Source organism: Haemaphysalis longicornis, unplaced genomic scaffold (genome assembly GCF_048455015.1).
Source record: "Haemaphysalis longicornis isolate Haplotype H1 unplaced genomic scaffold, Haemaphysalis longicornis Haplotype H1 scaffold_4, whole genome shotgun sequence".
NCBI lineage: Eukaryota > Metazoa > Arthropoda > Arachnida > Ixodida > Ixodidae > Haemaphysalis > Haemaphysalis longicornis.
In genome coordinates, this window is record NW_027526361.1 from 174,803,517 (window position 1) to 174,826,159 (window position 22,643).

Consider the following 22,643-nt stretch of genomic DNA (forward strand, 5'->3'; position numbering starts at 1 on the left):
TGTCACGGTGTCGACGCGTAGGTATCTGCTCTTCAGGCTGAGAAAAGGGTCCAACTATAGCCACAGTGAATTGCCGTTGACCACGCTGGCTGCAGGCCACCTTCTGTACTTGTCCCGCCTCGCTAAGCAGCCGCTCCGTCACAGCATGATCTGCATTATGAAGAGAGACTCAGGGGTGGAACAGGGTCCATGGGTTTGGAAGCAGTCCTGGGAGCAGGCAAAAGTGCCTTTTGTACCAGGCATTTTTGGAGCAGCCAGAATTGCCATTTGGAGGAGATGTAACACCATTTCGCGACATTATGGTGCCTCCCTAATCTCCGAACAGACCGCTGTGCAAGTCCCCTGCCAAGTACCTAATCTCTCTACTATTCTCAGGCATTCTACCATGCACTAGGACCTACTGTAAACCAAGAACGCAGTTCTTGTACTATATCTGGAGGCTTACAAAATGCGGATCTAACAAATCTTCGGCTAAGGCGAGTGCATTGCATTCTTGCAGTTTGAAGGCCACGCGCAGAGTCAAAAGAGATCAGATGACATGCCTTGCTTCATGTCCAGCAAATGGCAGTGTTTATGCGACCCCACGGCGGCATTCCACGAAACAATGTGTTTGCTTGCATTGTTTCTGTCGAACAGTGGCTTCAGGGCGTGCAAACGTGAACATAGCTTTGTCTTCACCCCTCACACGGATGCAAAAGCTGACGAAGTTTTCCCACAGGCAACGTAACTAGAGCATGTCAGAAGGCCCTATTAATATTACACCATCCTCCATTAAGCAACGGTAACCCAAACCTTGAATTGCATTGAAATTTGTTCTCTGAATACAGAAAAATGGTGGGGGGGGGGAGGCAAAAGCCTACCAGCATCCCTCCGTTTCACAGAGAGAGTTCATTTCAAGTTTCAAATTCATTTCCGTTTCAAATTCACAGGCTAAAACGAGTAACTAAAAACAAAAGTGCACCAAATTAACGAGCAAGAGCAAAGCGTCCATGACCCTGTTTGTTCAATATATGCAGCAACGCAAAGTTGCGGGCTGCAAAGCTAGGATCGCCAGAAACGTGTGACTAAATTGACGTTAACCTCCAACAAACCATAACCTTTCATGAGGATATTATTCTATTTGTGATGAGACACAAAAACGTCTTACTTTTGGTCATTTTTCGTTGGCAGCAGCCGACACCGGCAAACACAACCACGTAAATGCAACACACAGAATTTCAAACACATGGTGCAGAGTGCCTGCTGCCGTATGGCTAAGCCAAAGCCAGGTTGGATAGCTGCTCATTGCCTTGATGAAACCGAAACCATAAACGCATTGATGAAACAGAAAACACGATGTTTCAGCCAAGTTTTCGGGCGCTGGGTATCATGGCAGCCGTATCACACGGCTTAATTCAGGCGCTACCACCGTCGTGTGGCGCTGATAAACGAGTTTGGAGCAACAGAGGCCGTTCAGCGCTCAATTGCGCATACGGCGCAGCTGTTCCACCCCTGAAGAGTTGATCAGCATCTGTCTGGTTTCAGTGCAACCAAGCCCACTCAGAGTAGAGGCAGAGTAGTGCAACCAAGCAATGCCTGAGTAGTGCATGCCATCAGGTGTTCGCTGATGATGCAATCCCTTCCTCGAGACGAAGGCAGTGCTACCCAAGCAGAGGCTCAGCACTGCTGACACCCGAATCCAGACGGGCACGTCGGCGAAGCAGCAGCTATGTGCTGTCGCAGAGAAGACTCTGCAGTCTGTGCTGTGCTCAAATTTTGCTTTAGGGGGTACTGTAACCGCCACCCAATTCTTTTTTTCTCTCTTCTAGTTATGTTTTGCATACAATCTTTATCGTTACGCTCCTGTCCTGCTGCTGCATTTTGTACGAGTTGTTAGGACCTGGTCAATTTGCTAATGTGCAACCTTTTGCCCCTTTCCCCGTAACACTGTAAAGTTTACAAAAAATAAACTTTTGCATTGTACTGTACTGTAACACCCCATGACATCTCACTAGATATTGCACTCAGTAAAAACCTGACCCAAATACTACGGGGTTGACACGAGTTGAACAAACTAGCGAGTCATCGTTGGACCTTGTGTTTACTGACACTGACACATCTGAGTGTGAAGTTGCTGTTCATAAAGGTGTTTCCGAACACAAGGTATACAACAGTTACCACCGTTAAAAATTACGACGAGGCAGAATAACAGCTACAAAACTTTTTTTGTGCGCTGTGGATGTTTTGGGTTGCATTAAAATAGTTGAAACTTCATGGAGCAGATTATGTAAACTGTGCGGCCAATTAAAATGCATAGTGCAATATTTTCGGTGCAACTTGATTTTTGATAAAACAATGACTGCGAAAACGTAACCATTGGATAAACATGGAAGCGGAAACGGAAAAAATGGTCTTGGAAAAAATGGTCCCGGAAAAAATGGTGCCGGAGAAAATGGTCCTGGAAAAAATGGTCCCGGAAAAAATGGTCCCAGTGACCATCTAGGAAAAAATGGTCCCATGGCCCAGCCAACGTGTTTCCCTTCAAGTTAGTCCGATCTGAACTTTGTTGCGGTTTGATTTTGTCCCTTTGCGTTTTAGCTAAAGGTTTGAGAAAGATGCAATGCTTTAATATTCCTAAAAGGGGCCGAAATAAACGCCTTTGGAGGCTAAAATCTAACAAATAAAATTGGGTAGACAGACAGACGGACGGACGGACGCTTTGATGGATGGATGGATGGATGGATGGATGGATGGTAGGGCTGAGCATAGATTAAGCATTTTAATGCAAGTAATTGGATTAAAACCGCACAAGCAACTGCGAGGCCTGGAACCGTCGGTTTAGTAGCTTAGTCGAACACAGCCATCTCAGTGTCTGGAAGGTCATAGAAGCTCTACGCTGCGAGGTTTCGTCAGTATCGGTGAAAATAGCACAAGAAGCCGTGGGAGCTCCATCAAAGAAGCGCACATCGTCGTGCCGGGTCTAGGACATTTCGGTGCAAGGCATATCGGTGCAGGACGCTTCGGTGCAGACATTTCGGTGTACAGATATTTCGGTGTACGTACATATCGGTGTATGGATACCGTTTCGCTGAACGGACACCTCCGTGCGCAAACATTTCGGCGACCGAATTATTGTGTGCTTGCTTGATTGAAACAGCCATTATATTTTTATTTTCGCTTAACATGGGTTATAGACAACAATCTAGCACAGCACTTACATCTTTAGATTGGAGCCATCTTCAATTTTTTCTGAGTATTTTTAGAAACTGAACATTCCTATATTTTTCTTTAATACCTCATTCATTTTAGCAAGACAAACATTCTTGGTTCGATAAACCGGCTTTACTCGAACAAGGCTTTTTCGTGACTTGGTTTCGGGACCAATTTTTCCGGGACCATTTTTTCCTATCTTGGATTTGGGACCATTTTTTCCGGGACCATTTCTTCCGGGACCATTTTTTCCAGGACCATTTTTTCCGGGACCATTTTTTCCTACACCCACATGGAAGATAACCCCATACAAGCAAAAGCTAGGACGAAGACTGACAGACTCAGAGACGATAACCAAACTGACATCGTAAAGATTAAATGTAAGTTCGTTCATCAAAGGTAAACCAGTGCCTACACTGCTCGACTCATTCTATTTTTTTTTCCCAACACGCCACACTTAAAAATGCACGGACGAACTGGTTTAAATAAATCGTTTATAAGCGGCCAACCACGGAATGCAACGCTTTTCCTATTGATATAATCAACACCGGCTTAGTGAAACAATTTGAAAAAAAGATACGGCTTCGCAAAAGCACACACACAGACACACAAAAAGACGTTCGCCAAACTGCGGGCAATGTGCAGTTTGCACTTCAAAGGCGTCAATCCAATAAGCTTTCAAAAATACAAGTAGTCTGCAAACAACTGGTTCACACAACTGGTTCCAGGGACTGTTTTGGGACCACACAAATACACACGCTCACCTGCTTTTACTCACGTTTGGCCGTCCGCACGTCGCCCGGCCGGAAGCCTTTGTCAACGCCGTAGCACACCGCAGCCGTAAACATGTCCTGTGACGGAAAGCACGTGCGTGCGCATTGTTTTCCTCCATGGTGCGCATGCACCACTTTTGCCTCGTATTCGCCCTTGTTATGGTCCCTTGCAACATTAGTTCTTCCTGACACTCCCCGTGTCGGTGAACGCACACGTGCTCCTGGTGCTTCGTTTCTTGTAGTTTCTTGGCTCTCGCCTTGTTGTACCGCCTGCCCTTTCTCGCGTGCTAGCCTTCGTGAGTTTCTGTGCAAGCTGCTCTCGTCGTGTCCCTATTCGCACGTCACGTAGGAACAATTTTTATGTTTGGTTCGCACGCCGCGTGAAAACAATTATTATTTGTAGTTCGCACGCCGCGTGCCAACAAAAAATATGTAATAAGAGTTGTCAGTCAAGTAAACCTCGGAAAGCAAATTTTTTATCTATTTCAATGACATACCACATCCTCCCCTTTGCTTTTCGAGGTTTTCTTGACCGCCAACTCTTATTTCTGTGTTATTTTCAACGAGCCCCTCACTTCCTATTCTGATTCGCTACATGAATAGCGAGGGCCTCTGTTCTGGCCATGGAGGAAAGAAAAGGTTAGGAGAGGCCCTGACGTCACATTTGTGAAGCCGAGTCCCGCCATGACTTGAGCCCACGGAGCCCAGCACTCTATCCCATCATCCGTTGCTGTCTCCGGTTTGATTTGACTAACATGGCGTCGCCCTGCCCTCCCGCTTCGAAGCGAAAACAGCTTCGTCGCTAATTCCTCGGTGCGATGTCATCTTCTAAGCTGTTGATTTCGCCTTCAATTTGCCCATTCTAACCCTTACCCAAAGTTTCAATCGAAAAACCGCCTTCGTTTTTGAGATAGAAGGACGATTTTTTAAGCCTGGCAAAGTAGCGTTTGTCGTCGTCATAGCAACAGGCTCGCGCGATGGCGAACGCAGACGCCTCCGACGGCAGAGTTTTCAAACTGGCCTAATCTAAAAACGTTTGTCGTAGCGACGGCGCTGGTTTGCAAGCGTATCGAAGCAGCCACATACCAAGCGCCTTAAAAATTTGTCCGTTCTATTCGCCCAAATTTGGCAGCCGCAGTTGTAAACAAGTAAGCAACATTGTCCATGGGCTCAAGAAAAATGACGTAACTTCCTCCACACTTTTCGCAATGCATTGGGATGCTAGGGGCCTCTCCTGAGTATTCTTTCCTCCATGGTTCTGGCAGTCTTGGTGCCATAGGAAGCTTCAGAGGGTTCCCCAAGCAGCAGAAATTGCCAAGCCCAAGCATGGCAAAACATCAGTGGCCAATGTGTCCGAGCTTGGCAATACCTCGGACGCCAATATTGGCTGGTGTTTGGGAAAGGTGACAAGCCAGCAATTGGCCAAGCCCTGGAAGGCCAATATTGGACAACGCTTGGCAAAGTACCTTGCCGTGATAATGCCAATTGGTGGACCCCACGCTATTTTCATGCACATTTTTGGCTTTGTGGCCAGTCCTTATGACCAATGCTTATTTTACGAGTTGCCTCGCGGCCCAATTTCTGCTTTATACATGCCAGTATACAGGAAATTATTAAACGGGTGCGCATTATTTATTTAATGCGCACTCGTTAAATAATTTCCTGTACAATGGTATGTAAAACAGAAATGGGACCGCGAGGCACAATAAGCAAACTGCATCAACTTTGCGAACCAATTATACATACGTGACTTGCCAGAAACAATGGAGCAACACAACACACCGGGTCTCTCTGAGTAGCTTTTTTATTGTTCTCATCAAATATACGAGAAACCTCGCTTAACAGTGGCAAGAATACGAACACAAACATGAAAGCAAACACAGTCAAAAAAATTTAAAAAGCGCTGCTCATGAAGCGTGAACCGATTATCCTTCGTTTAACTGCTTGAGATGCCTACAAAACAGAAGCATTCAGGTAAATGAAAACAGGACCCTCATTCCCGGTAATTCGCCGACCTGCCAAGACCACAATATGTTTTTGAACAGCACTATTGTAGAATAGCCCAGCTTGGAAAGCTTGTCACTGCTGCATCCGCCACTTGTCCACGGGAAACACCTGTGCGTCGTAGCGCCTGTAATAAGTAAAAAAAAATAGTTCACTATAATGCTAAATTCACGCTGCTTACTAAATACAGCACCTATACAAGCCTTACCACATATCCGTGTGAAAATATTCAGCCTATAAAGTTCTAGCTTGTTAACACTCGCTATGAAACATAAAACGCACTGCACTATTCATTTTTCAATACTGCGTTTTACGGTAGCAGTTACTTGGCTCGTTCTTGAGAAAACAGCCCGGAATTTCACCGAAAATGGGCTTCACTCTTATTGCAGTAGCGCAAAGTAATATAAAAAGTCCAATAGACAAAGCGACACGCCAGCGGTTCCGTGAAATTTTGTTGTACCTTCGCTCACTTCTGCCCCGTCAGACGCGGAATTCAGACGCGAACGGAACCGACGGAGAAGCCCAGCGGTAGTGTAATTACTTTGTCGCTCGACAATACCTTTACGTTGCTCAAGAAAATAATGAAACGAAAGCTTCATTAATAGGTAGAGTTTAATTAAGCCAGCGTAATACAGCACACCAGTCTTGCTTCAACGCATGCTGCGACGTCGTGAACCTGCAGTGGGAGCACGGCTGCTTATTCGGAAAACACAAAGTCGGAAAAAGGATAGCTAGAACTGGCGTCACACAATTGGAAGCACATGTATGTGACCACTTTTTTCTTCGCAAGAACCAACAACACTAAGCACCACTCGCGAGCGCCAGTTATAAACGACAGCTGAAGTTTTGGCGGGAACGAGCGCGAGCACTCCCGCACCGCGAAAAAATGAAATGGTGACTTACGTTTTCAGCGGCGGCCGTAGCAGGCAAACGATGTTATTACACCAGTCAGGTATACTTCACACAGCCACCGACACCAAAACGCACCTCACAGACACGTACAGGAGTACTACCGCAGTTTCAATGCCACAAAAGAGACGGAGCCGTCGGTGCAACGCGCCCGTGCACCGGCCCCGCCGCGGGTTCAAAGAACGCGCAAAGGCACAACGCTGAAGTAGTTCGACGTTCACCGTTGCGTTATGACACACAAATAACCAATTCCTACTGAACGTTTAACACTATCTCTTACGCTGTTTTGAATAAGCTGCACTTTAGTTTAAGTACGCTTTGTTTCGTGGCACGGTGCTGTGGCTCTTTAGGTAACTACTTTTTGCTGCGTTTTGGCCTGTGCACCGCGCTCTAACCGTTTGGGGAACCGCCGCGGTAAACGACCGCAGTGCTGCCCTCGAGTGGTGCTGCTTGCGCGCCGGGTGCGCATGTACACACGCAAAATAACGCACACGAGTGCTCTACAGTGACACTTCATGTAACAATATGCAAAAACAGGCAAGGCTGTCGGCATTTACACCTGCCAATACTTTTTATTTAAATGTGCTACTTGACACAAGCTTGAAAATGATTTGGAACTACTTTTTTTGTTGTGCGCTGCGCGTGAAAACAAATTCAAAAACACGCAAACTTCAGTAATATTTTGAGTGAACTTGAGTGGTCATTCAACTAACAAGAACATGCCAAGACGTGCGTAAAGGCACTCATAAATACCTGCGTCACATATAGGCTACTACTCTTCATAAAATTTTATGATCAAAAATTACGTCTGAATGAGCGCGCTGTCCAGTGTGATTTTTTGCGCACCGGCCAATGCGTGTCCTCAAGGCCGGTCGTATAGCGCTCGTTGTCCACGAATGGCTTTTGCGTACAGGCCGGCGTCTGGCCAAGCTATCGGCTGTCCAGTGTGATTTTTTGCGCACCGGCCAATGTGTGTCCTCAAAGGCCGGTCGTATAGCACTCGTTGTCCACGAATGGCTTTTGCGTACAGGCCGGCGTCTGGCCAAGCTATCGGAAGCCAAAGGGAAGCCAAGGGGCGTCCAATGATTGGCTATCGGCCAATGCTGCTTGGGTCAACGCCGGTCGACCACTCTCGACATGTCGTAGTCACTCGAGTCACGGCCCGGGGGTAAAAAGAAGGTTCCCTTCACCCCGAGTAGTCCGAGTGGCGCTGGCTACCACCCCCAAGCACAGGAAACAAAAATACCTAAACATAAATACCCCCGAAAGTGGAGGGGGAAATCGTCCCGCCGGTAGCGTAGTGGTTATCGCACCAGACTGGTATTCTGGAGGTCGTGGGTTCGGATCCCACCTGGCGGGCATTTTTTCTCCACTTTCTTTCCAAATTCTTTATTTATTTCAATGATTGACCACATCCTCCCCTTTGCTTTCCGAGGTTTTCTTGACTGCCAACTCTTATGTCTGTGTTATTTTCAACGAGCCCCTCATTTCCTATTCTGACTCGCTATATGTATGTATAAATCTTTATTAAGAAAAGGGGTGACCAGTGTGGCCAGTGGCCTAAGAAGGTGGGGGGGGGGGGGTGTTTGGAAGAATTAAGGTGAAGGGCTCCTGTAGGCCCTAAATTCTTCGGGCTACGCCTGACTCTTTGGCGAACTCCCAAAGGGAAAGCAATATCTCTCCTTGGCATGACTAGGATTCATGGGCGTAGACCACTCTTCATATGATGGCACCTGTTGGGCGTGTCGGGCTCAGAGTTCGCGGAGGTCCCCACAGTCCCACAGGAGGTGTCGAATGTCCTGCTTGACTGTGGAGTCCTTGCAGTACGGGCAGGGATACGGTGGGTCGATGAGAGCCGCGGAGCCGTTGCGTCTGTCTGGATTACTACGTGCCGCCACTTTAACGTAGGAGCGCCACTTGTGCAGCACATCCTCGGTAAGGGCGGCCCCTGTTCGGGCCTTGTAGGTCAAAACTTGAGCCCCTCTGGGTAAGCCCTTTGGAAGAGGGTGCTCATTTTGGGGAGTCATGTCTCTCAGGTTTGTCTTCCTTCGTTTTCTCTCTTGTTCGACGAGGCTGGCCGGGTCGACGTCAATCAGTGGTGGCACCGGGTGTTCGGGAAGCGAGTGGAGCGTAGATTTTTGCGCGCTCGCCATCGCGTGAGCAACCTCGTTTCCGAGGCTACCCGCGTGTCCCGGCACCCAGTCGATGCATACCTGGATGTTGTGGTTTTCTTTTAGTGCTCTGCACTCCTTCTTGATAAGGTGGCACACTGAACCATCGATGTTTGGTCTTTGAAGCCGTTGGACGGCTTCTGTGTTGTCGCACATTACGGTGATTTTTTGTCGGGCCGTCCACAGTGAGCGCGCCGCCTCGGTGCGTACCACGAGTGTCGCCATCCACAGGGCATGGAGTTCTAGTTGTGTGCATTGGCGGATCTAGAAGGGGGGTCCGGATGTCCTGACCCCTCCCTTAATTTTTGAATTTAAACCTCCAAGAAGATGACCACTCCGGTCGCAGAAAAAGGTGAATTGATGACTTGTTGTATTCCTTGTGTTTTTGCTTTCCCGAAATTTCAGTGAATAAATAAGGCTCCTCCTCCTCCTCCTGCTCATCATCATCATCATCACTGATAGGAGCTGACCCCCCTCTCAGAAAAAGCCTGGATACGCCCCTGGTTGTGTGCTTGTAGGCTCGTGATATTTGTAGGCCTGTGACCCTCTGTATGACCCAAAAGCTGTGTGACCACTGCAAGGGTGGCCTCCGTGTCACCTTATTCCAAGCGGCATCTGTGTACACAGTAGTTGCCTGAATCTCGGGGTCGTTGGGGTTGCGTGCACGAGCCTCCCGTTCCTTCGTGTGGCGCTCCTTGTTGCGTCTTCGTGGCAGTGGTTTTGGCCGAGTAATGAGCGTGCCCTCCCACGGTGGTGTCATAAGCGGTAGTGGGGGTAGCACGGGACGGACCCATTCATCAGCAAGGCGTATGATACGCCTGCCATCATTCGTTAAGGTTCGCCTCGAGGCATTGCTGTCTCTTCTCGCAGCGAGCGTGGCCGCCAAGGAAGGCAGTCGGGCGTACCTATGTAGGTCCTCAACTTTTGCGTGACGTGGGAGGCCGGTGACCACCCGAAGGGAGTCTCGGTGCAAGACCTCTAGCTTGAGCATTTGTGCCTTGGTTAGGTCAATGGCCATGGCTCCGTAGCACGCTTTATCTGTGAGGACCGTGGTGACGAGCGTTCGCAGTACTTCGGTGCAAGCACCGCCGAAGCGGCTGCCGATCCTCTGTACTACGTGTAGTATCGACTTCCACGACTTTCGAAGTTGCGATAGCCATTCGTTGGGAGTGCCATTCTCGTGGAAGGGAATGCCCAGTATTCGAGTCCAGCCATCTGTCGGTCGCGACATGGCATTTCCATTCAGGGTAAGGTGGACCTGGGCACGCTCAGCTTCTGTGCCCGAATGACCAGACACTGCGTCTTGGGGGGAGACACTTGCATGCCCGTTGGTCTGAGGTACTCTGAGAGTGTGTCGAGGCCTGTTTGAACAGCAGTCACGGCGGCTTCGGTGGTGGTACACTGCTGTGGAATGGCCCAGATGGTGACATCATCAGCGTAGGCAGTCCAGCCGAGACCCGGTATCTTCCTAAGTGTCCGGGCGGTCTTAGCCATCGCAATGTTGAAGAGGGTAGTCGATATAATCGCTCCTTGAGGTACTCCAACTGCGGCAGCATGAAATACCTTCGGCCAGGTGATACCTTTTGTTGAAGCCGCAAACTCGAAGGTTCGACGTCTCAAGAAAGCTCGTACGAAGTTCTGAATACGGGGACTCGCACCTGTCTCAGCCAGAGCCTCAAGCAGGTAGTCGTGTCTGACCGTATCGAAAGCTTTCTGAAGATGGACAGCCACCAAAAGCCCGGGAACCTGGCGGAGCCGCCCGTGTCTGCGCTTAAAAGCTGCCTTTATCAGGTGTATGCTGTCATAGGTGCACAGTCCCTTGCGAAACCCAGTCTGGCCAGGGTCGAGAAATCTGGTTTCACGTATTCCAAATGGTGGTTGAGTCTTCTAAGCACCATTCTTTCCAGCAGTTTGCGCGGAGTAGACGTGAGTGAGATGGGTTGCAAGTTGCCTAGCCCGTCAGTAGGCATCCCTGGTTTTGGAATAGCGTGCACTACAGAGTGGCGCCAATAGTCAGGCATCAGGCAGCTTGTCCAGACCATGTTGAGCTCGTCCAGCAATTTTTCTTTTTGTCGCTGGTCCAGGTTGCGAAACATCGCCCAGGTGATTCCGTCCTTGCCTGGCGCACTTCTTGCATTAACTGACTCGAGTGCCGCTGCGAGCTCTGCAAGGGTAAAAGCGAGTCTGGGCCTTCTTCGGAAGCAACGGGCATTCGGTGATTTATAGAATCTTCGCCCTCTTCGCTGCCGTACGTGGCTTCCGGAAACAAGGTGGTTGCCAGGTTCTGTTCATCTGTCGCCGGGTCTATGTCGAGTTTCAGGCGAAGGTTTGGACCTGTGTTCTTTGCTTTGGACTTGCCGCACATAGTACGAAATGTTTGCCATAGTCGACGTGCACCCGTCTTTTCACCGAAGGACGCACAGTGGTCTTGCCACCTATCACGAGCCAGGTGTTTGGCGTAGCGCATAGCTTCAGCTGTTTTGCGTCTTAGACAGATAAGGTCTTTATGTCTCTTTCCATTCTGAATTAAAATTTTTTGTAGATGTTTCCGTGCTGCCCACAGGTTGGCCAGGTGCAAGGGTAGGAAGCTCTGGGTCGATATCCAAGGCGCGTATGGCAACGGCTACTGCCTTCTGTAGTACCTCAGTGACAGGTCGATACATGTCTTCGTATTGACTAAGCAGCGTCCTGAACTTGTCCCAGTCCACACTCCTCGTCCTTCTCCGCAAGTCGCGCTTTCGACCATTAGGGGTCAGCTCAATCCAGATAGGATATATTGGTCAGAGCCTAGAGGGTCGGGGTTTGTCCTCCACTCTCTCACCAGCGAGCGGCTAGAGCGCTGCCCTCGGTGGAGGCCGTACCGGGTAGGGTAGTCGAGGTCATTGGCCAACTCCATTCCGCAGCTTGCCATCATCTCTAAAAGTGCTGTTCCCCTGTTGTTCTCATAGGTGTAGCCCCAGGCTGGGTGTTGTGCGTTAAAATCACCCGATACTAGAAAGTCATCCTGTGGGTGTGCTGCCTGGAGTCGGCGAATCCACATGTAGTCTTGCTGCTGCTCAGAGGGTCGTCTCCCTTGGCGGTAGCCACTACTGGCTGGCCTTGCGTAGTAGGAAACCGTCACAAGCGGTCGTGAGCGAGACGGGATGACGCACCTCACTGCCACAACCTCCTGCGAGTCACAAAAGGCAGACGTGTCGATGCGGGTGTGGATTATGTCTTTGCGGACGAACACCGCGCACTGCGCCTGAACATGATGTGCGTCTTGTCCCGGGAGTTTATGCTGAATGCTGGGTTGGAAGTATCCCTTATATCCACGGATTCCAGGGCTTTCCCCGCGCGTTTCCTGCAGAAGCAGTAGAGCTGGGCACCCAACAGTCTGGAAAAGTTAATTCAGCTCCGAAGTGCACATTTGGAGAGAGCGACAATTCCACTGAAGCATGCACGTTGGGGGTTGGTGAGTCTGGCATAGGAAGCATTGGTGGAGGAGGCTACATACCATGGGTGATGGTGTCCTGCAAGCGGCTGTTACTGGCTGAGAACTTGGCCATGCTGCTGGATCGACTGGAAATGGGCTACCATTGGCTGTAGTTGCTGCAGTAGTTGTTGCTGCTCCATTAGCAATTGCTGCGTTTGCTGGAGCTGTAACTGCTGCTGCTGTATCTGCTCGATGAAAGGTTTCATCCATGTCGGCAGTGCGCTGTCATCACTAGACGAACCATCAGGTAACGACGGGTTTTTCAATTTTTTCAATCTTCCGGCGATGAGTGCCCCCCTGTGAGCTTTCCGGATGAGTGACCATGAGATTGGGTCGTTCGAAGCCGCCCCACCTGCTCTTGTTTCTTGATTCTTGTTTGTAACTCCCGTATTCGGTGTCGTCGCGTTTTGATGCGTTCTTGGTATTCGTCTTTGATCGCCTGGATCTTCCGTTACAGGTCCGCCTCCGCTTGTTCACACTCAAGCTCCAGCTGTGCAAGCTCGGCAGTTGGATCGAGTGGCAACTGTGTGTTCCGCCGCGCACCAAACCACCTTGCCACGCTGCGGCGTGGTGCTCGGCGGTCACAGCTTCCTGAAGTTGATGATGTTTTTGCCTTTTCCGGCGGTTCTTGCGTCCCCGTGTGCGCCTGTTGTTTGAGCGCCCTTTATCTCCCGCCTCACTGCTGGAGTCGCTGCTCTCGGACGACGCAGAGACAGCGGTCGTGTAGTCAGTGACGTCGTGAGTGGAGCTGGACTTCGTGTTTGCGAGAGGTGTCGTCTGGCGGCTGCACGAAATCTCTTCCACACCTTTGTTCTTTACACTTGATGTCGATCGGAAACTGACGCGCGACGTCGATCTTTTCCTTGGTAGTGAACGGGTTCGAGAATGCGAGTCGGCGTCCGCTGGTTTGTCCGTCGATAGCCGTGACTGCGAAAGGCGACGCCGGCTGCGCCCCTGGCGTTCTTTGAGCTGCAATTGTTTTCGCTCCTCGTAGGCCTTGTTTTTGGTGCAGGTAGGATCGACGGCGAGGTGACCATTGGCCTTACACTGCTTGCAGTACTGTCTCTCGAGGGTGCGGCTATGTGGGCATTCCTCACCTTCTTCGGTGTGCGACGCATTTCGACATCCAGAACAGACGGAGTGCTGGGCGGGGAACGTGATGTTCTTGTGTCCGGGCATGTGGCACCTACGGCATACGAGGGCTCTCGGTTGATACTGTTCCACCCGTCGAGTCTGCCCCCAGTATACGACGGTTCTGGGTGGCACTGGAGCGGCAAAGGTAATAAGTACCGTGTCGCGGTGTCCCATCGCTCGGGCAGCTAGGATGTCAGCAAGTTCACACTGCAACGCTGTCGTAAGCGTGTCATTTGACTCGTCGGGCGTGCAGTTGAAGATGACCCCTCTCGAGATTTGGCGGTTAGGAACTTGGTGTGCTTTAACCGGAAAGGTCGGTCGCGTGTTGAGCGGAATGGCCGACATGCGCAGTAGTGGTAGCGCCTGCGCCTCGTCGCTTGTTCTCACCAGAATGGTGTTGGACCGCCAGCATGTCTTGATATTGAGAAGTGGGAGCAGTTTCCTGTCTTGGGTGGCACCGCTTATTCCCCTGTAGAGATCCGCGGGTGGTATCCTTGTCACGTCGACTTGCTCACGGGGCTCGAGGCGGATGACGCTTTCGCCGAGCGCGACACGAGCCTGCTTGTACGTGACACTTGTCTTTTCTGTAGTTTTGCCGAGCTTTTTCTTGACCCCCTTTTTAGCCACGGTGGCCCAAGTTGTATCTAGGACATCCCCAGGGTCGGGATCTCGTGCTGGGGCGATGTATCCCCCTAACATACTGGTTGCACCCACGGCAGTCCCTAAGTCGCTCGTCTGAAGTACCTGACCGGGAGTGGAAAGGCAGGTCTCCCCGTCCACAGCTGACTGGTCGTGCTGTAAGGGGGGCCACTGCTGGGTCGATTCCGTTGCGGTCTGCATCGATGTCGTGGCGGTGGAAGGCGGCAAGGTTGCACTGCACAACTTCACCAGCCTCGGGTGCTTTTGTGACGCGGTCCGAAGCCGCCTTCTCTCTTCTCGTTTCTTTTTGCGTGCAGTGATCTCTTCGGGTGAGCGGGGTTTGTATTTCCCCATGTTGCTCCGAGCATCAGAGTCGCTCGAGGCTGTTTCGAAATCCTGGTCCTCGGTGGACGTGGCGCCGATAACTGTAGTTGGTGCAGTCGCGGAGGCCATCGTTGTTTAGGAGACGAGCGAACGAACGCCCGCCGCCCGACGCACTTCGTGCCGCAGTCAGATCACCGTCAGATCTGCCAGGGACCTACTAGTCACAAACAATAAAATTACTACCCATTACCGCCTCTCCCACCGTAGATACCGTCCCGCCCATATACAACTCGACCTTTCCCAACAACACGCATGGTGTCTTCTGCAGACGAACACCTTCCCTAATCCGGCAAAACTCAACCTTATCCACAACACGCGTGGTGTCTTCTGCAGACGAACACCTTCCCTAATCCAGCAAAACTCAACCTTATCCACCCTTCTCAATACTCATCCGCAGAATGCCCTGCGTGCGGTGCCCTCGCCACCCTTCCTCACATCCTGTGGGGATGTCGTAAGATCCGTTTCCTTCAATTACTTGCGGAGAGCAGTGGGAGAAGATGCTGGGGAGCTCAGACCAACAGGTGCAAACCGCTGTGGTCAACAGAGCTACCGAAGTCGCCACTCGGCACAAGCTGGGGGCCACTACAGACTTAGACCACAGAACGCCCAATAAAATGTTTTTTTCTCTCTCTCTCTCTAGCTCTCTCTCTCTCTCTCTTTCTTGTGGTTGTGGTGTTCCGATTTTGCGCAAGATGGCTCTTTCTGCTACAGGTTTGTTGAGGCGCTCTCCTGGGCCGCTAGTACCGTTTCTCTTAGCTCTAGGAAGGCATTGAAGATCCCCAGGATGGCCATAGTTTGTCGTTTTGATGTATACCGTTGTCCTATCACATGCTCATGGCAGCATTCTCGGCACGCTCCCGCTTTTTTTTTTATGGCTGTGAGGCGACGCTTCGTCAAATGTTTCCTTCCTTCAGGATTAAAGGAGCCCGTTCAATGTATGTGCAGAAGTGTGAGAGGCCTCTCAAACTGCTGCACATAGGAGGAAAGAAAAGGTTAGGAGAGGCCCTGACATCACATTTGTGAAGCCGAGTGCCGCCATGACTTGAGCCCACTGAGCCCAGCCCTCTTTCCCATCATCCTTTGCTGTTTCCGGTTTGATTTGACTAACATGGCGTCGCCCTGCCCTCCCGCCTCGCAGCGAAAACAGCTTCGTCGCTAATTCCTCGGTGCGATGTCATGTTCTAAGCTGTTGATTTCGCCTTCAATTTGCCTATTCTAACCCTCACCCAAAGTTTCAATCGAAAAATAGCCTTCGTTTTTGAGATAGAAGGACGATTTTTCAGCTCTTAAGCCAACCAAGGTAGCGTTTGTCGTCGTCATAGAAACAGGCTCGCGGGGTCACGAGTGGCTACTGCAGTGTCTGTTAGTAGATGTCGCTAGGAATCGAGGGACCGTGCGCGCGGCGAGCGTCACGCACGAGTTGTAAACTACATGCCCGTGGACTACGTACGCTTTTCACGTTTGCGTACATGAACTCTGTACACTCGCGAAACTAAAACTGTCTAATCTCAGTTCACGTGAATAAGTGGCTGCAGTGGTTTGCAAGATGCCCCACTGTTGCGTGCCGGTTACCGGTCGCACTCGCGGTTCACAGGTAAGTATATTCGCCGATGCGCTAGTTGTCGAGCAAAACGGAAGCACTACGTGTCTGCCTCAGTTTGTTTTGTGTTCGTTGAGAATAGATTCCCAACTGAAGCAAATCGCCGCAGACAGTGGGTCGAAGCTGCCAATGCGCACCTCTTCGCCGGCAGACCGATAAGCATGGAAAACCACTGCGCGAATCGACGAGATATCGTTACAAGATAACGGCAACTATGCTCACCGACCACGCCAATTATTAACCATGGGATGTTGTTTTCGGAGGAACATTAGACCACAAAGGAAATGGCAGTAGAGAGAGAGAGAGATAGAGAGAAATAAACTTCCTTTATATACTCGGTTACAACTCAAGAACGGCTCCACTATGGTCCCTAGAAATCCATAGTGCTCCACCTCATGTAGTGTATCACTCCGCCAAAGCGCCGGACCCATGACGTCAGTGCGCGCGCGTTTTGAAAGGGGTTTGCTATGAATGCGTGATATCGTCTACCTTGTCTCACGCAGTTTGTTTGTCGTCACTGGAGTCGTTTATAAGCATATTAAGTCCAAAAAATTACGGGAATGGCTCACGCCATGTTCAAAATATTCCCAGTAACGCCCTACTTGCGCCGCGCGGAGAAACATCCGGCTACGGTGATAAGGCACAGCGGCAACTTCCGGTGCCGTTCAAAAGTTGTCACCGAGTGTAGAAGAAACGCTGCGAAATCAGCTGCAGTGCACAGATTGCAGACGACGACGACGTCCCAGCGGCTGCCGCGCTGTGTTGCCAACGTAGCGAGGAAGCCACAGTCAAAGCGTTGTAAAAAATTGCCCGTGGCATTTTGCCAGGTTTAGCCAGCGCAGCCGTAAGAAACTAGGCAACACTGTCTATGGGCCTAAGAAAAATGACGTCACTTTCCTCCACACTTTTTGCAATGCATTGGGATGCAAGGGGCCTCTCCTGAGTATTCTTTCCTCCATGGATAAAACTATGGTCCCTAGAAATGCACATATTTCTAGGGACCATAATAAAACCTTGGAAGTTGGATCTGGTTGGAACTAGTTCCAAGGTCCTTTGATGGCCATGCCTACTTCCCGCTGAAGTGAACTGGAACGTCTTACGGAGGCGTCTGCTAGCCGAAAGCGTCTTTATTCTGTTATTCGTTTAACTTATTGGACCACTATTGTAATTGTATTGTAACACTATTTACGCCTCCCGTTTGAGACTGTTATCTGTTTGCCAAATGAATTACATAAAACAATGAGGTCTTAAGTGACGATAGCAGGGGGTTAAATATAATAGAATAACTGTATTACTTTCAAACTTACAGAAACAACACGTCCTCTGTGGTCGAGATCGCAAGACAGAGTCAGAGTGGCCCACCCAGCGCCTCTCTTCGCGGGTGAGGGCGAAGTTCTTTCCCATGTATGGGTCTGACCCCCGCGGCCGCTCAACGGTTCTTCGCGGGTATCGCGTTCTTTGGTGAGCTTGGCTGTCGGACGTTGGTTATTTTACGTTGCCGCTGCGCTGGCGGTGATTTGTTACAGAGCTCATGTTATTTGCAGTAAATGACTATAACTCTCCCGGCCATCGCATTCTTCCTTCCGCTCTCGCAAATGACAAGATGAACACAGTGGAGTTTTGTACTATTAAACCTGTGTTGATAACGCGGGACCTTTTCTGAAACCACGCGTTCTAGCTCATGTTATTTGTTAAGATGAACTACCTCTTTGTTTCGGCCCTCCCAACCTTCAGGCTTTTCCTCTCCGCTCTTGCAAGTAACATGAATTAGGATTCAGTGGAAGCGTCTTCAATTCGAATCAATTTTCCCGCGTTCACATACCTCGCGCGGCATCGGTTGGGACAGCGCGCGGCATTTTCTGTAGCCGACGCCTCCCGTAAAAGCCCATGTGATTTGTTATAAAACTGTGACGGATAGTTATCCATGACACTTACTAACATAAAACTTCGCGTGAGTACGTAGTCGTTTATCACACAAAGACCTTGTGCAATATTTCCCGGGATAATTTTAGTAACACACCGATTGCCGTCATTTTTCATAATCACAAGCCCCAGGTGCCTCCTGTAGGAGCCAATAGGTTGACAGTAGGCAAAACTTCGTAAACGGGTAACACTCCGCCGCGCACGAAGTAATTATGGCAAGTAATGAATGACTCGGTGTGTGTTATACCCACTGCTACAATAGGCCCACATGGCTGCGCCGATTAAGAGGCTAGTTTTGAATAAAACAAAGTTGCATTTCGGCTTCATGGCTCCTTTAACGTTGTCGTCCTTAAAACAATAAGGTACGCCTGATTTGGTTATAACAGTTTAAGTGAAGTGGTACCACGAAATGTGTTTGGTATGGCGTTCCGCAGGGAAAGCGCGTACGCAAGACTCGTAATTATTCTTTAAAACGCAATGACGCGCGCATGATGTGAAGAACACAATTGCGAACTTTTGATCATCGTTTGCACAGGTTTGCACAGCGAGAAGACGGCAGCGGCGGTAGAAGCTTTCAGAGCTTGTGGCTGCTTATTTTCGCTGCGGAGCGTCGGTCGGTGGGTTTAGTCTCGGGAACGGAACGTGGACACTCTTGCAATGCGATGCAGTTTCAAGCCTTCGCTCTACAGCGGAAGCTATGCCAGCACCGTCGTCCGATTCGACCACTGGCAGTCGCGGAAAGTTTGCACCAAATGTAAATACCATTTCATTTTCTGTAGTTTTTGTAGCATGGGCTACACTGGCCGAGGTTGAGCAGTTTCGCGTGGCTCCTGGAGAGCCGTGCTGCAAATGCGCAAGGAGCAGTGACGTCACACGCCGCACATAACGTGATCAAGTGGACCGGCTCAGGCCGCCTCGTGCGGAACGGAGGTGGCCGCGTGAGAGACGCCGGGCAGCGAGCAACGTTATGTGCGGCGTGTGACGTCACTGCTCCTTGCGCATTTGCAGCACGGCTCTCCAGAAGCCACGCGAAACTGCTCAACCTCGGCCAGTGTAGCCCATGCTACAAAAACTACAGAAAATGAAATGGTATTTACATTTGGTGCAAACTTTCCGCGACTGCCAGTGGTCGAATCGGACGACGGTGCTGGCATAGCTTCCGCTGCAGACGCGGCCACCCTTCGCATGCGAAGGGTGGCCGCGTCTGCAACCGATGGCTCGTGCGTCGCAGCAACACCGGCGCGCGCCTAGGAACCAGCCTAGCTTTGGGGTGATTGGTGACGCTGCGCCGGAGCCGCTTCATAACTATACATGTGTCCCATAATGCATTTACCGTGTGTGTCATTGAAGCAGCAGTAAGCATGATAATCAAGCTAATCCTAGACAACCAGGAAAGCTAAGAATAACGAGCTGAACCTTAGCTCACGCTACGTATATCCTGGTATAGCCGGGGTAAGCCACTGCTAATTTTTGCTTTTGTTGCGAACGGCTTTTGTTGAAAGGCCGTTGCGAAGAAAATGTGAAAAAGTAGCAAGAATTAACCCCTTAATTATGATTATATGCCGGAGGTGGTCCAAATACGAAAAACAAAAAATTTAGCGCCCTTCCACAGTGTGAAAAAGGATGTCCAGGAAACCTGGGCGCGGCCCATGCAGTACACAAAACAAAACATGCTTGTTATTAATTTGCGATTGGGCCTACATCCACTAGTTTCATTCAAACGTAAAACCACGTTCGGGGTTGTTTCTCTTCCTCCCGTTGAATCCCATGCACTGAGGGCATACGGGAATTGTAGAATAGTTGCAACTTCACTGTGTTTTTGATTCACGATTCAGTAATTGAAACTCAGCGTAACAAGAGAGTCACCTTAGAAGCTAATTTCAGTATGGCTTTTTTTTTTTCACGGTATACAACCGAGAGCTCCAGAGCAATCGCCAAAAAGTGGGCTTTGCCGCAATACTCAAAATTCCTTGCCGATGTGACTCTGACCGTGGACGGCAAAATTTTCAGAAACTAGCCATAGGCAGCTTTGCTGTTAAAAATCTGCCGAAATTCAGAGCTGTCCACTAATCCGTAGTGCTCTCACCGTTCTCTGAGTACCCAAGCGCGCTGGGTTATGCCACTGTTTTGAATTTTCTGTTATTTCTTTTCACCAATGACGTAAGTTTATAGCGATTATAACGATCAAGTGCTTTTATTTTGCCAATGTATTTTCTATCATATGCGAGGTGGAGTGGAGGTTTGCTGTTTTTCTCTATTTTAATTCGCATTTCCATCGTTCTTTTCCGGGATTTTTGAAGTTCACCCTACGTTTTTGAAGAAAGTGTTTAAGATGCCTATCCTTAAAGGCTAACTGCACTCAAAATTTTGACCTCTTGAAAGCCCTATTTTCGTATAGTCTGCTTAAAAAGAAAGCAACAAGCAAAATACAACTGCTGAATCGGCAATTTTGAAACCGAAACCGAGGAGAGCACGGCCATTTTAGTGACGTTGCAGCCGTCCAGTATGGTCCCTAGAGAGATTTGATATACTCGGTTACAATTTGAAGGGGTCCTGAAATATCTTCCGCCGATGCATGGATGTACATGTAACCAAATAAAGCAATGTATTAGCAATCTCCTCCCGCAAGAATTTTGTTAAAGCGATCAGTATTAGCCGAGAAATCGTGAATCAAAAACCGCGCATTATCGTCGCGCCGCATTTCCTCCTCCTTTCAACTTTTTTTCGCTGTTGACGGCGCGGAAGCCTTCCCTCCCACGATGCTGCGCTCATCAGCGGTGACGTACTTCCGCTACTGCGCTCCTCAGACTGCCGTCTGCTACGGGCAAGCTCTTTTGGCTTTTTCACCTTTGTTGACACCATGGATCCCACACTCGGCTCAAGGCTGGAAAAGCGAACGAAAGACCTGGCCGCATGTGTGCGGCCTGGCCTTGTCCTTTCGCGGTGTACGTTGCTGCAGTTGCTATCGCCGGCACGTGACTTTTTATCGGCGGTGAACTCGCAGCCGCACAGGGAGAATCTTGCGCTCGTTCCCTTTGATACACCGCGCACTATTTATCCAAAAAGCGCCGTATCAGATGTGGCCCCTCTGGTGCCGGGTCTTATTTTGCGGCGGTGGTAATTCCTACCGGCGGCATGTGAAAAAGGCATTTTAAACAGATACAGAACGCGCGCACAAAACGCGCCGGATCGCATCGCTTTATCAGTGGCGATGAACGGGAAGGCGCAAAGCAAACCAGCGCCGCACTCGAGCGGCGTGCACCCGCGTTCTGACAAGCTGCACCCACATCTTGTGAACGGTAGTAATAGAGAGTTTTAGAATAACGTACGCGGCCGTACGCAAACAGTTAGCGAGCGCTATTTTTTCCATCGTTCGCACTGCGCATGCGCCCTAGGTTAAGACGCTTCTGCGTCTAGCGGACGGAAGAATAGCGGACGCTTTTTCAGCAAAATAGCGCGCGTACGTGAGGCCGCTTGTGTTTCCAACATGGCGGCAAGTAGCGCGACAACCATCCACGGTTGCGCTCTTCTGTGGACAGTAATTTGCTTCCGATGAACCAAGTTCTTTGCCCCTGTGTTTTAAGTGCGATGCACTTCTTAAGCGACCCTGAACCTGCGTCCACCGGCGATGTCCGCATAGCATACCCACGTGGGGGATTGGCAGGAATCTCCTCGTCTTCCTTGGACACGGGGGGAGATGGGCGCGCGCTGCCTGGCCGCTGACATGGCACATACCCACGTGGGGGATTGGCCAGGAATCGGGCGTGAGAAGGGCTAATGCACCCGCTTAAAGGAGTACTGACACGAAATTTCAAAGCTGAGATCCGCTCTAGCAATCAAGTACAACGACAACACATATAGGTGTCTGTGAATAAATGCATCTTTCTTTCTTTGTAGTTGTGTGTGTGTGTGTGATCTCTCTTTCGCGAACATTACCGAACCGCGCAAATTCAACTCGTGCATTCGCACTTTCACATTCTTCCCCTCGGGGAAATGCGGGGAATTTTTTAAATACGTCGAGTGGTTAGCACGTCGCCCTCACGCAGCTCTGTATCGTCGTGACATCGCTGACTGTCCGAACGAAGCTAGCAGCTAAGCCAAGCCAGCGACCGAAGCTGTGTGTGTGTGTGTGTGTGCATCAGCCAGGACCGGCCAACCATGCCCTCTCCTTCTAGTCTGGCCACTCTCCCCCAATCGGTAGGCTTCCCAGCGCTTCAATCATGTGACCAGTTCAGCTTGGGGTGACGCATGGTGGAGAGCGGCAACGTTGGCAAAACATCCTCCCCCGCTGCTCTGAGCTTGCGCTGGCATCTAGCGCTGGCACGAGCGCCATTTCTTTGACAATCTCAACGGTTGCCTTGACAACAAGGCACAAATTGCTCTCGAAGTCAGTTATGGTTGCGTGATCCCGATTCAGCTTGGGGCCCCACCTCGCGACATGT

General features: G+C 50.1%; 1 non-coding gene across 1 annotated transcript; it reads left to right on the plus strand.

Annotated features, from left to right (window-relative positions):
• The first annotated feature begins 8,161 nt into the window (after window positions 1–8,161).
• On the plus strand, window positions 8,162–8,234 carry Trnat-ggu (transfer RNA threonine (anticodon GGU)). The gene has a single exon. It is a non-coding gene; the product is annotated as a tRNA-Thr (tRNA).
• Window positions 8,235–22,643: the final 14,409 nt, after the last annotated feature.